Genomic DNA, 13,756 nt, shown 5'->3' on the forward strand with positions numbered 1-13,756 from the left:
TGCGTCACCCGCTTTGACTCAGCCCTCGAGCTCCCATCCCGGCTGCCTCCACGTCTCCGTTCAGGGACGCGCCACGAGAAGCGACCGCAGGCGACGTGACCTCTTCCTTCCCTGTTGTGCATGCTTCCCCTCCTCTCCTCCCAGCCTTTGCCTGCCTCGGCGACCCTCTCCCATCCTGGCTCCTGATCTCATTTGCTCTCAGACCCACGCCGGGCCCTCCTGGGCTCCTCACGAACCCCTTCTCAGGCTCGCTTTCCCTTTGCACTGCGATCCAGTTTCAGGATCCTCTGTCTTAGTCCCGATTCCCCGGCTCACGCGTCTCTCGGGTACCCGCCTCCCTTCTCCCCCTCACCCCTAAGGTCACTGCACGTGCGATCGCTGCTTGCAGCCAGGGCCAGATTCACCTTTCAGTGAGCCCCAGGCAAACAAACTCGTGGACCCCTACTTTTTTTTTCACTCGATAATTATAAGATGTAAAATAAGTCCAGCTGGGCCCCTTCTTCGCTGTGCCTGGTTTGCCTGTGTGCTAATCCAGCTCTGCCTGGAGCTCCCCATCTCCAGCTTCATCCAGCTTAATCTCAGTCCGGTTTCTGTACTTGGAACCGCTTTGAAACGACCGCTCAGCCCAGGCCAAGGACCTGCTCTCCTTCTTCCTTGCCCGGACCTCCCTCAAGGTGCCGCTGACCACGTTCGGCCCCAGCAGCACTGCCCTCTCCTTGTTCCCCTCCCACTTCCCTCTCATCATCCTGCGCTGGGTCCTTGGGGATTTCCACTGTGCTCTCCGTGGCCGTCTCAGCCTGGGTCCCCTCCTGCACTTTGTCTCTGGGCAATCTCCTCTGCACACGCATCGACTCTCACCTCTGTCCAGAGGACTCACCTCTACCTCTCTGCTCACACGAAGCACACCTCTCCCCCCACGTCCTCATCCTGCTCGCGTCACAAGCCTTTTGTCAGTTCTCACTCCCCTCTGGACCCAGTTTCAGGACCCAATTTTCAGCCCTTTCCTTGGCATCTTTAACACTCCTGCTCTACATCCTCCTTAAAAAGCAGTGCCCAGATGCGTGTCCAAATTGAGATCGTGGCGAGGGTCTTGGATAGCTCCCAGGGGAGGTCGAGCTGTCAGCGCCAGCTAAAGCAGACTCTGCTGTAATAGGTCACTCGTCCTCCTCATAGCTCTTCCCACTATCTCTTGGTTTGAACCCTGGAGTACACCACTGGCGTGCTTCGCACGCCTAGCCTCCGTGTCCTGTTGGACTCCAGCGCCTCACGCCCGGGTCGCATCAGCGTCTCCCACAATCTTTTTGCATAATGTCTCTCTGAGGTCTTCATGTCCACCCTCAGTGCTGTTACCACTCCCATTATCTCATGCCATGATTGCTACCCAGTCCCCACTGAGTGTAGCTTTGCCCTGCTCCTTTCCATCCAGAACGCTGCTGAAATGACCGTTGTCCGAACCTGTCCCTTTGACCAGGGCATCCCTGACCTGGCTCCCATTTCTCCGCTGGCACAAGCTACTGGGCTGAGCTTTCAAGGCCCTTCACTGCCTGTTCCCACCACAGTACCATGCTGATAGCCATCGTGCAGGACACGGGAGATGGTGCTGGAGGCTGGTTCAGCTTCTGTGAGAGCTTCAAGCTTGGGGCACTGCTTTTTAAGGAGGATGTAGAGCAGGAGTGTTAAAGGTGCAAAGGAAGGGGCTGAAAATTGGGTCCTGAAACTGGGTCTAGAGGGGAGTGAGAACTGACAAAGGGCTTGTGACGCGAGCAGGATGAGGACGTGGGGGGAGAGGTGTGCTTCGTGTGAGCAAGAGGAGATGGAGGGGTGCAGCCTGCCCCACCTTGATCTCCCTTTCCAAAGCAGCAGGTTTGAACTGCAGCAGAGCAGAAGGAGATCCAGTCTCAGCAAAGTCTGCTGACCTGCGAGAGCAGCAGGGCAGTGGCGCAACATGCCCGTGGGGACCAGTGGGGAGTTGTCATCACTGGAGGTTTTCCAGCATCCATCTGGGATGGTTGCAGAACAGCTCACGCTGCAGCGAGCTGTATTAGGTGCCCCTGGAGGTTACTTGCAACTCCATAATTCAAATTCAGCTCTTAAAAGGATGAAGAAGAACTGGAGAAGGCCCAGAGAAGGGCAACAAGGATACCTAGGTGCCTCTACGCGTTCGCTAATGTGCCGTAGTTACGGCGCTTTAAGTTTAGTACTTGTATAACTAAGTACTAAATCAGTGCACAGTAACTGGTGCTACATGGTGCCGGCGCACAGCGTTTTAGTAACACTAACTGCACAGTAGCATATTAGCACAGTTTTTGCCCTGCACGCTACTGCGCAGTAGAATTAGGCTACTTTGCCTCATATAGACGCACCCTTAGTGGCATAGAGGGGCTTCTATAGGAGGAGAGGCTAAAGAGGCTAGGCCTATTCAGTTTAGAAAAAAGATGCTTGAGGGGGGACATGATGAGGGTTTACAAAGCACCAAATGGCAAAGAGAAAGTCAAGTGGGATTTATTATTTGCTGTCTTTCACAATGCAAGAACTAGGGGTCAGAAAATGGAACTAGTAGGTAGTAAGTTTAAAATTAATGCAAGGAAGCTCTTCACTCAGCGCGTCGTTAGCGCGTGGAGCTCGTTGCCTCCAGGTGTCGTGCAAGCTGAGCGCTTAGCCAGATTCAAAAAGGGATTGGACACATCCAAGGAAAGGGGCATCGGTACAGGAGCGGGGGCACAGCCTCGGCGTCAGACCTTCCTGGACAGAAGCTGCGTCTGCTGGTTTGACCCAAATCCGTGCAATCTGATCTTACATTTGACCAGGTTTATCTTAAACCAGTTTTAGCCATTTATTAAACTGGTTTATGTGCACTGTGCTTCTGTTCTGTTACAGGTTTAAACCAGTTTCTGATCACTTAAACTGGGTTACAGGTAACTTCTGTCCTGGGCCTAAACGCCAGAGGTGGCAAGTGGGAGAGGAACAGTGGGAAAACCCTGGTTGTGTCCTGTTCACGCTCCCTTGTTGCACTTGCTCTCTGCCGCTGCGTGCTGCAGGAGACCGGGCCAGACGGACCTATGATCTGACCCAGTCAGTGGCAATTTTTATGTTCTTAAACCTCTGTTAAGTACTGCCCAGGACACTGTCTTGCGGCATCCCCTGTCTGTCCGCATCAGGCTCTGAGCCCTGAGACAGGGAACACCTCCTTGTCCTGTGTAGTACAAGCACCTACCACAGCGACCCTCCGCCCTGTCTGGGGGATCCTAGCTGCGATGGTAAAGCAGACAATAACCCTCTGGGATGGCACGGCAGGCTGTGCATTGCTAAGGGAGGTGCAGCAGCGGTTCTGGGCCCGCCGGCGCTGAATCCTCTCCCGGCTCTGAGCAGCTCCACTGCAGACGCAGCAACATTTCTGCAGCTGAGATGTCCATAGATGCTCTTGTTTTCCCATTTTTCGTCATTGGCAAAGCAGCCTGTGATCCTCTTGGCTGGTTATTAACCGAGGCCGGCTTGGTGACTTTTCATTAAGCCCTCAGAACCCCAGCCGTAAAAATCATTTAGCTTTAATTTATGGCTGGTGTAATTTTTTTTCCCTTTAAATGTGATTTCCAATATAATGTGATTTATTTTTAATGCAACTGATCCTCCTTCCTCGCTGCAAAGGGCCCATCCTTGGTTAATTACCGTGGGGGCTGGCACTTTACGGCTGATGGGAATTTACGGCTCATGTTAGCATTTTCTTTCCAAATGTCCGCTTCGCTCTGGTCATCGGGGGCGTCTGTTCCCGGAAGCCAGGGCATCGTTAGCTGAGGTCAGCAAGCTAAATGAATGAGGGGAGGGGCAGCCATGATCCATGGACTTTAATGGAAAGGATGCTTGACTTGGACTCAGAGGGGATGAATGACCTGGTGTAACGTGACTGGTATACTGGGTTCACACTGGCAATGGGGGCGACTCCAGTTACCCAAAGCTATCTGGGGTTATATCTGCCAGGGTTGGGCATCGCCGAGAGTCAGAAAAAGGATTCGAGAATTGGGCCCATAAATCTCTCCCAGGATCTAGGAGATGGTCCTGAGAGGGGGAGTGGGACAGTAAATACTAACCCAGCCCTTTTTAATTCAGCGTAGCACTACCCCACGTCTCAGAGCCTGCCACCCTCAAAGCCAGAGGGAGATCGTGCTGTTATGGCTGGGGGAGGCCTCAAGCCTGTGATTTCAGCGCAGAAGCTGTTTCAGAAGTTTGCTTTGAAGTGAGCACCAGCTCCCCCCTGCCGCTGCATCCTGCCCCCAGGGTTGCAAGGACCAGGCCAGCGCTGCCTGGGCTCCAGAAGATGCCACGAGAGGCAGTGACCATGCCAGCGTGCCAGGGGTTGTTGCCACCTGGGTTACAGGTGAGCTGCGCGGTTGTCTGCCTGTACAAGAGGCAGGAGACTGGGCTGCAGCTTTGACGGCCGGCAGCCCAAAACACAAGAAGAGGCACTTATCCCGAAGTCAGCCGCCCAGCCCAATATAGCTGGAGAGACTCAAGCGGGGAGTGAGTGTAGCCCACAGACCAGCACCAGGTCTTCTTGACGTCGAGTCTCCATTTCTCCCTCCAGTTTCTAGCCTATCTTCGCACGTGGTTTCTTTTTAAATATTCTCATAAATCGTCTGGTTTTATTCAAATGTCTTTGTTCCAAACTGGATTGAACGCTTACGGACTTGAAGATGTCTGGTGGTTGGGACGTATGTCCGGGGGGAAAGTTACAGACACCGAGGGCAGGGTTTTATGTCGCCGCCCTGCCCTGTTGTGGACCCCCCTTGGTTTCTTGTCCCCTTGGGTTATAATCTCTGCTCACAAGGCTGCTTTGTTTTTGTGCTTTATCTAAGAAATGTAACACAAATGCATCTGTTATGGCAATCGGCATCTACCGCATTTGGTTGCATTCACCAGCACTACTAACATTTTTACGGGAAAGCTGCTTATTTGCTTATAATGTCTCCTTTCAGGCTCTGCATTCCTGTTAGTTTGATCCCCCTCCTGGCTTTGCTGGACATGGTTGACCGTTTCCTTTCCTTTGCTAACCAAGGTAGCTGTCACATCTGCCAAGGGTCATTCAGAAACAGGCTTTGGGGGCCTTTTGTTTTCGCCACACTTCTGCAGCTTGGCTGAGACCCCTTTGCAAAAGGCCAAGGCAGGCAACAGCGTGTGATTCCTGCTGGTTGTTTGATCAACTCAGCGTGTGTCTTCGGGGCACCCTATCCCTCTTGATTGATGCTGAGGGCATCTCATGCTTCCTGAGAGGCAACTAGGGGGCTGGGAGATGCAAGGGCCAAATCAAAATGGTGCTGGCTTGAAATACGGCCAGGCTCAGTGAGCCTGACCTGGCCTCCTGTGAGCCCTGGTCCCATCAGCAGCTCTCCAGCTGCCCTGTGCAAAGCAATGATGGGCACGACAGGGAGGAGCGTCCAGATGAAGAGCTCCTTGGCCAGGAAGATTGAGCCCGGCCATTAAAGGGCAATGAAGAGGACCTGTTTCAGGCAGATTACAGCCTCAAAGGGTCATAGTGTGGAAAACACCTGGTATTCCCATGGCTTGGGACTTGTGTTGGTTGCCCGTTGTCCTAGGAAGGCTTTCCCCACCCTCCTCACCATGAAGGGTTGCAGCAACATGGTCTTAGATTGGGCAGCAGGAAACATGTCTACGCTGTTAGAGCAGGGAGGCCTGGGAAGTTGTAGACTCTCCATCACCGGGGGTGGTTAAGAAAAGGTTGGACAGGGATGGTGGTCAGGGATGATGTAGGTGTAGCACTGCCCATGATCTACTGTGGGTATTTCCCAGGCTTGTTTCTATCTGGGCGTTGCTGGTTGCCACACAGGGCATTGGTACAATTTGCCTTTCTTGGTAGCAGGAGGCATTGCCCTCTCCCTGGGATCTCTCGAGCCTATATTCACAACCTTGGCTGCCACGGTCCTTCTGCTTTACCTGCGGCAGGTTTGGGTGTCGTGTCTTGTGTTGGGTCAGGGGTGACGGCAGTTTTGCCAAGAGGTTAGATGACGGATTTGTACAGGATGGTTTCAGAGGGATGATCCTGTCTTCCAGCCTGACATCGCTGCGATCCTGTGAACGCTAACCGGCTTCTGGAGAGGGATGAAGGTGTCACCTTCCTCGGAGGCATTGGGACATTGGCCGTAGCAAAGACTGGGAGGGTTTGATGGAGGTCTGCTGATGCTCCTTTTGGTACTTAGAAAAACCCAGCAGCTCCTGGCTGCAGGGTCTTGCTCCTCTACTCACAGTCAGACCAACTTCCAAAAAATGGGGGTCAGGAAGGAATTTTTCATCAGGCACGGTTTGCGTGGGCGTTTTGCTTTCCTCGGTAGCGTGAGACCTGGGTTTTTCCCTATCATCCTCTGGGCAGCCACTACATTAAGCAGCTTCTTCCCTGTCGTTGCGCTGGCAGCACTCAAGTCTCACGTGCTTTTGCCAATGCCATGTTATGGGGTCGGGGGGACAGCCATGTCTGTGAGGGTCCCTGCAAGAGCTGGAAGTGATAATTATGGGGGTTCCTTGGGCTAATGATTGATGACAAATTCAGGTGAACAAACTCAATGAAGGCTCCTTCCAGCCTGGTGTCCCTGTAGCCCCTAAGCAGTTGGAGCCCTTGAGCCTTGGGTTCAGCGTGGAGGGGTTTTAAACCTGACTTGTCCCCTCTCGTGTGAGTGTCCCAACCACCCCGCTGGCTGGTGCTGATGTAGCCAAAGATGCAAGTGAGTCTGGGGGCTAGAAATAGCCCTGAGGGTGTACGCCTCGAGCAGCCCTGAGCGCAAAGCCCAGCACGCAGGACTCTGGCCTCTCAGCTTATCGCCAGGTCGTGCAGCATGCTCCTTTGCCGTGCTGGCCTCATGCACTCGCTTCCTGGCTTCACAGACCTCCTATTCTTTTCAACACAGTGTCCCAGTCCTGCAGGAGGGCTGGGGGTGCCCTGACCACCCTGCCTTACCAGCTCATCACCCTTGCTGGGTGCTGAGAGATGTCCTTGTCTGCTCTTGCTGCCTGGGGAATGTGCTTATTCCCTGGGAAAGGGCTGACTTGATTAAAGGGCCTCGATCCAGCAGGGGCGTAAGGCACGGCGCTGTCCTAGTCCAGGCTGTGAGCTCCCTGAGAGGGGTGTAGGCCAATGCATTTAGCAGAGGGGGGACGCCATTCAGCAGGCTGGGTCTGTGGCCCCCGCTCCTTGATCTCCCCCTGCACCGTGCGAGGCATCTGGGCACTTCCGGGGACAACGCGGTTTCCACGTGGGCACCGTGGCCTCATTGCAGAGTGACCCAGCGTCCCCCGTGCACCCAGCCAGGAGGTCTGGCATCCTGTTCACCTTAACCCTTGCTTACGGACAACACCTGCCTCCTTCTAAGCCCCCAGCTTGCACTGGATTTCGATTTCAAGGGGAACGTGACTGGTCTCGGATTCAGGGAGATGGTGTGTTTTCAGCTGCGTCCGTGGTACCCTGCTGTAAGATGGTGACGTTAGCCCCCTTTCAGGTCCATATGCGACCTGGCCAAGGTCAGTTGGTCACAGGACAAGGAATTGCACCCAGAGCCCAGCCCCGCGGCCGGCCTTCCTCCAAGACCCAGGGACTACAGAGCTGTTTCTCCTCTGCGTAGCCTGCCTTGCTCCGCAGGGAGCGTGGTTCAGGCTCTCACTGTTTCTCTGTAATGGAGAGAGATGATCTTGCTGATGAATGAGTTGCTTTAAGGTCAAGAGCTTAACTCTCCACTTGCAAACCGGGTCCCGAGCTGTTGGACTGAAACGGGAGAAGCATGGGGCCCCCAGCCAGCGTGTGTGTAAAATGAGGCCACACTGCCCCGGGGGAGTAGCGGGCTTTAGGAGCCGACTCGGCCAGGGGGAGGACGAGGAGAGAAACTCGATATCTCTCTTGGCTTGATTGTGGCTTAATTTAGAGCGTGGTGGCTCCATTACAGTGTTTTTCCACTTTATTCCTTTGGTCGCGCATGTAGCGGCAGCTGCCGTTTGCTTTGCAAATGCAATGCTCGCCTTGGTGGAGGGGCTGGACATTTTCTCCCCACGTTTTCCACTTCACGGACTACACCCCGAAGGTCCTTCTTCTGCCGCGATGTCCACGGATGTCCTGCTTCTGGGCATGTGAAAGACCCCTTCTCTCGTGCTGGGTTCAGATCCCACCAAAAATCCCGTATCTTCCAAGAGCCCCAGAGACTGGTCTCACGTATGTTTCCAGTCGCATTATGCACGTACATCATACTGGGAATTTGAGCGTCAGACAAAAACTTGGTATGGGTTCACTGTCGAGCAGAGCCGGACTTGAACTAGTGACTTGCTAGTAGCAAAGCCGGAGGGTCCTGGTGAGAGGGTCTTGCCTCTCTGCTTAGGCTCGGACCGATCACCGTGTTTGGGGTCAGGAGGAATTTTACCCCATGGTCGGATTGGTACGGACTGGTAGGGACAGCCCCGTTGATGTGCAAAGAGGATGTCTGGCCTTAACATTTACCCATCCAGTTAGGTAAATGAAGAGCAATGCTTGATTAAGAAAGCTTTATTAGGAAAGCTTCGTTATATTTGGGAAGTCGTGTTCTGCTTGGACCTTTAAGATGGACCCTGTTCATCTGAATAGCAGACTCCTTCCCACACCCCAAGCACCGAGCAGTTATTGTGTCAAGTTATTTTGTCCTTAGAGAAAAACTGTGTTTTTTTAACACAAGTTGATTAAGACACGGAGGCAAGGCTGAGTGTAGTTTTAAATGCATGCAATCAGTTAGGGTAAATCCTATATCCCCCACTACAGCTTAGATCAACTGCCTAACACACAATAAAAAAAAAAAAAGCCCAACCTATGAACTGCCCTCACCAGGATTTTAGTTTGTGTTAATTACTGTGGGAGCTTTAAAGAGCTCAATTTGTTTAGCTTATCAAAACGAAGACTGAGAGGTGACTTGATTACAGTGTCTAAGTACCTTTCCCAAAGGGAAAATACCAAGTATTAAAGGGCTCTTTAATCTCGCAGCAAAGGGCATAACAAGAACCATTGGCTGCCAGCTGAGGCTAGACAAATTCAAATGAGACATGAGGAACAACGTCTAACCAGCAAAGGTGATTAAGTATTGGAACAAACTGCCCGGGGAAATGGAGTCTCGCTTTCCTGAAGTCTGCAAAAGCAAGCCTGGCTGGTTTTCTGAAGGATGTGCCACAGCTCAGAGGGATGTGCTGGGCCTGGGGGAGAGGTTTACAGGTGGGGGTTTTAGGACTGGTGTCACGCAGGAGGTCAGATTAAATCGGGGTGTCAAACCTACCGCCCATGGGCTGGATCTGGCCCACGGAGGTGAGAGGGCCCCACCTCTGCAACCAGTCCATGGGGCAGCTCTTAAGCCGCTGTGCCACAACTCAGGTGGTTAATGCCCCTCTTGCCCCAACTTACCCACTGCTGAATTCCCTGTTTTCTGTTGCCTGATGAGCACCCGTGGCCTGCCAGCTCATTTGAGTTGGACAGCCAGGACTGGATGGTGATGCTCGGGAGCTGGGGTCAGGCCGGAGGACAATGTAGTCTGCCTGGTCAGGGGGGTTTGCAAATGTAAGTCAATCCTCACACTACCAGAGATGGGTCGGGACTGACGAGTGAGTGACAGTCAGCTTTAAGGCACTATGCAAGCACAAGTGTTCACCCTATACCGGGACCGGATGGCTTTCATGTGAACTCTAGCAAGGAAGCAGTAGGAAGGCATAAACATCTGTAAGACCACTTCACGGGCCGGGCTGTCACTTGTCCTGCATCGTGTGACGGTCACAACAGTGTGGGGAACCGACAAGGAACTGTTTTATGCTCAAGCCACGCTGGTGTGTATGCCTATTGGGGGAGGGGGAGCGTTGCATTTGCACAACACCCACACGCGGGCGACAAGCTTGTGTCTATGACTCTGAAACGGCTGCTGCGGTATTTCAGGGACAAGGATAGATTTAATGAAATATTAACATTCGTGTTATTGCTGAATTTATTTATGAGAGCTTGGTGCTTCCAGTCGCGTCGGCTCCTGCAGCGCTCGAAGAGAGCCCCGTATCTCCCCTGAGGCAATGATGCAGCTGGATCCCCTGCCACCCCGGCTATGGCAGCACCAGCAAAGCATACAAGCTGTTAACACCAACCAGGAAAGGTGGTCGCTTCACCTCTCGTGTGCAAGGTTTGGATGCAGCGGCTCCTGGAGATTATTATGGATTTGCATTTCAGTGTAAGCAAGATCAGTATCCCTCCGAGCAGGATACAGGCTTGAATTAGGGATACAGACGCATCCAAAGTTTCTGCACCCAGCAAGTCTTGCTGTAGCCCAGCAAACTCCCTGGAATTTTTTTTCTTACTGTTGCTGATTTCCCCCATTTCAGAGTAGGAAGGATTTCTTGTTGTAAGCCCGTCTTTCCTTCCTTCTGCATTGTAAGCAGCCAGCAGGGTTGCTTTATTCAGATCTCAGCCGTGGGAGTGTAACGAGGTCCCTTATCTCTGCCAATGGCTCTCAAATCTTCTTAAATTTAAGGCATCCTGCACTGGACTCGAGGTACCCTTGATTAGACCTGAGACACCCCTCCATAACATCTGTGATCTGAGTGGCACCAGTTTCTAAGTATAATTTATGGATTGCAGTGCTTTACCCCCTTGCAGACAGGCTGGGCAATGGGGGTGGGGGACTGTCAGGTAGGAATAAGCCTGTGTTTATCTACTTAGCTTACGTGCTTACCTCCTTGCAGCACCCTTCGAAGGATCTGGTGGCACCCCAGGGTACTCTGGCACCCTGGCTGAGAATCCCTGGTCTAAGTCTTACTTGAGATGGCAGATGTGGTGGCTTATCAGAGTGGTCCTATGTGGTACCTGAAGCTGCCAGAGGGGGGACAAATGTAAGCAGCAAGCAGCTGCTGCTTTGATCCCATTCATAGAAATCATAGAAAATTAGGGTTGGAAGGGGCTTCAGGAGGTCACGTCTAGTCCAACCCCTTGCTCAAAGTGGGACCATTTCCAACTAGATCATCCCAGCCAAGACTTTGTCTAGCCGGGTCTTAGAAACCTCCAAGGCTGGAGAGTCCACCACCCCTGGCTAACCTGTTGCAGTGTTTTACTACCCTCCTCGTGAGAAAATTCTTCCTAATATCCAACCTCAACTTCCCTTGCTGCAGCTTGAGCCCGTTGCTCCTTGTGCTGTCATCTGCCCCCACCGAGAGCGCCCAGCTCCATCCTCTTTGCAGCCCCCCTGCAGGGAGTTGATGACTGCTATTCAGTCCCCTTCGGTCTTCTCTTCTCCAGACTAAATCAGCCCAGTTCCCTCAGCCTCTGCTCACAAGTCACGTCCCCCAGCCCTCACCATTTTTGTTGCCTGCTGCTGGACTCTCCAACTTGTCCACATCCTTTCTGTAGTGGGTGGGGGGGAGGGGGCAAAACTGAACACAGGACTCCAGATGTGGTGTCATCAGTGCTAAATAGAGGGGAAGAATCACTGCCCTCGATCTGGTGGCAACGCTCCTACCAATGCAGCCCAGGATGCCAGTCGCCTTCTTGGCAACACGGGCACGCTGCTGGCTCCCGTTCAGCTTATTGCCCCCTGCCACCCCCAGGGCCTTTTCTGCAGAGCTGCTGCCCAGCCCGTCAGCGCCAGCCTGCACCGGTGCAGGGGATCGCTCTGTCCTAAGTGCAGGACTTGGCACTTGTCCTTGTTGAACCCCAGGAGATTCATTTTGTCCAAATCCTCCAATTTGTCTTGGTCACTCTGAATCTTAGCCCTGCCCTTTAGCGTATCTACTTCTCCCCCTGGGGCACTTGGTATTTGATACTGGCTGCCAGGTACGCATCGATTACTACTCTCTGAGTCTGATGCTTCACCCAGTTTTCTATTCACCTTACAGTCCGTTCATGCAGACCAGACATGCTTAGCTTGCCTGCAAAAATACTGTGGGAGACCGTATCAAAAGCCTTGCTAAAATCAAGGCTTTTAGCAACCTCATCCACCAATCTCCTTGCATCCACAGAGCCAGTCACCTCGTCACAGAAGGCAATCAGGTAGGTCAGGCATGACTTCCCCTTGCTGAATCCATGCTAACTGCTCCTAATGACCTTCTCCTCCTCCAAGTGCTTAGAAATGGATTCCTTGAGGATCTGCTCCATGATTTTTCCAGGGGCTGAGGTGAGGCTGACTGGTCTGTAGTTCCCTGGATCCTCCTTTTTCTTTTTCTTAAATATGGGCACTATGTTTGCCTTTTTTCCAATCATCCGGGACCTCTCCTGATCACCATGAGTTTTCAATGATGGCCAGTGGCTCTGCAGTCACATCAGCTATCTCCCTCTGCACCCTTGGGTGCATCCCATCCAGCCCCATGGACTTGTACACATCCAGCTTTCCTAAACAGTCCCTAACCTGTTCTTTCACCACTGAGGACTGTTCACCTCCTCCCCAAACTGTGCTGCCTAGTGCAGTAGTCTGGGAGCTGCCCTTGTGTGTGAAGACTGAGGCAAAAATGCACTGAGCACTTCAGTCTTTTCTGCATCCTCTGTCACTAGGTTGCCTCCCCCACTCAGTCAGGGATCCACACTTTCCCTGACCCTCCTCCTGCTACTGATATAATTGTAGAAACCCTTCTTGTTCCCCTTCACATCCCTTGCTAGCTGCAACTCCAATGTGCTTTGGCCTTCCTGACTTCATCCCTGCATGTCCGAGCAATGCTCTTATATTCTTCCCTAGTTATCTGTCCAAGTTTCCACTTCTCATAAGCTTCCTTTTTGTGACTTAGTTTACTGAAGAGTTCCCTGGTTAGCCACGCTGGTCTTCTGCCAGAGTGGAAGGGAGGAATCTGGCCTTATTTCATAGATTTCATAGACATCAGGGCTGGAAGGGACCTCGGGAGATCATCGAGTCCAGCCCCCTGCCCAAAGGGCGGGAAGTCAGCTGGGGTCATAGGATCCCAGCAAGATAAGCATCCAGTTTGCTCTTGAAGGTGTTCAATGTAGGCGCTTGAACCACCTCCGCTGGCAGACTGCTCCAGACCTTGGGGGCTCGGACAGTAAAGAAATTCTTCCTTATGTCCAGCCTGAAACGGTCTTGCAGGAGTTTGTGACCGTTCGACCTCGTCATCCCTTGGGGCGCTGTGGTGAACAAACGGTCCCCCAGATCCTGGTGGTCACCCCTGATGAACTTATAGGTGGCCATCAGATCACCTCTGAGCCTGCGCTTTTCCAGGCTGAAGAGCCCCATGGCTCTCAGCCTGTTGTTGTAAGGTCTGTTTTCCTGACCTCTGATCATGCGCGTGGCTCTCCTCTGGACTCTCTCAAGCTTCTCCACATCCTTTTTGAATTGTGGAGCCCAAAACTGGGTGCAGTACTCCAGCTGCGGCCTCCCCAAGGCCGAGTACAAGGGGAGAATGACGTCCCGGGATTTGCTCGAGAAGCATCTATGGATGCAAGCCAGCGTTTTGGTCGATTTACCAGCTGCAGCATCACATTGCAGACTCATGTTCATCTTGTGGTCAATGATGACCCCCAAGTCCCTTTCATCCATAGTGCTAACCAGCATAGCACTGCTGAGCCTATAAGGATGCTGCAGGTTTTTCCTCCCAAGGTGGAGACCCTTGCATTTTTCGGTGTTAAACACCATCAGGTTCTCGTCCGACCATCTGCTGAGCTTGTCCAGGTCAGCCTGGATCACCCGCCTGTCTTCTGGCGTGGATGCTTTGCCCCAAAGTTTGGTGTCATCGGCAAACTTGGCCAGTCCACTCCTGACTCCAATGTCCACATCAT

The sequence above is a fragment of the Crocodylus siamensis genome, chromosome 5 (assembly GCF_052110815.1).
Source record: "Crocodylus siamensis isolate JL-2025a chromosome 5, ASM5211081v1, whole genome shotgun sequence".
In the NCBI taxonomy this organism is placed as follows: Eukaryota; Metazoa; Chordata; order Crocodylia; family Crocodylidae; genus Crocodylus; species Crocodylus siamensis.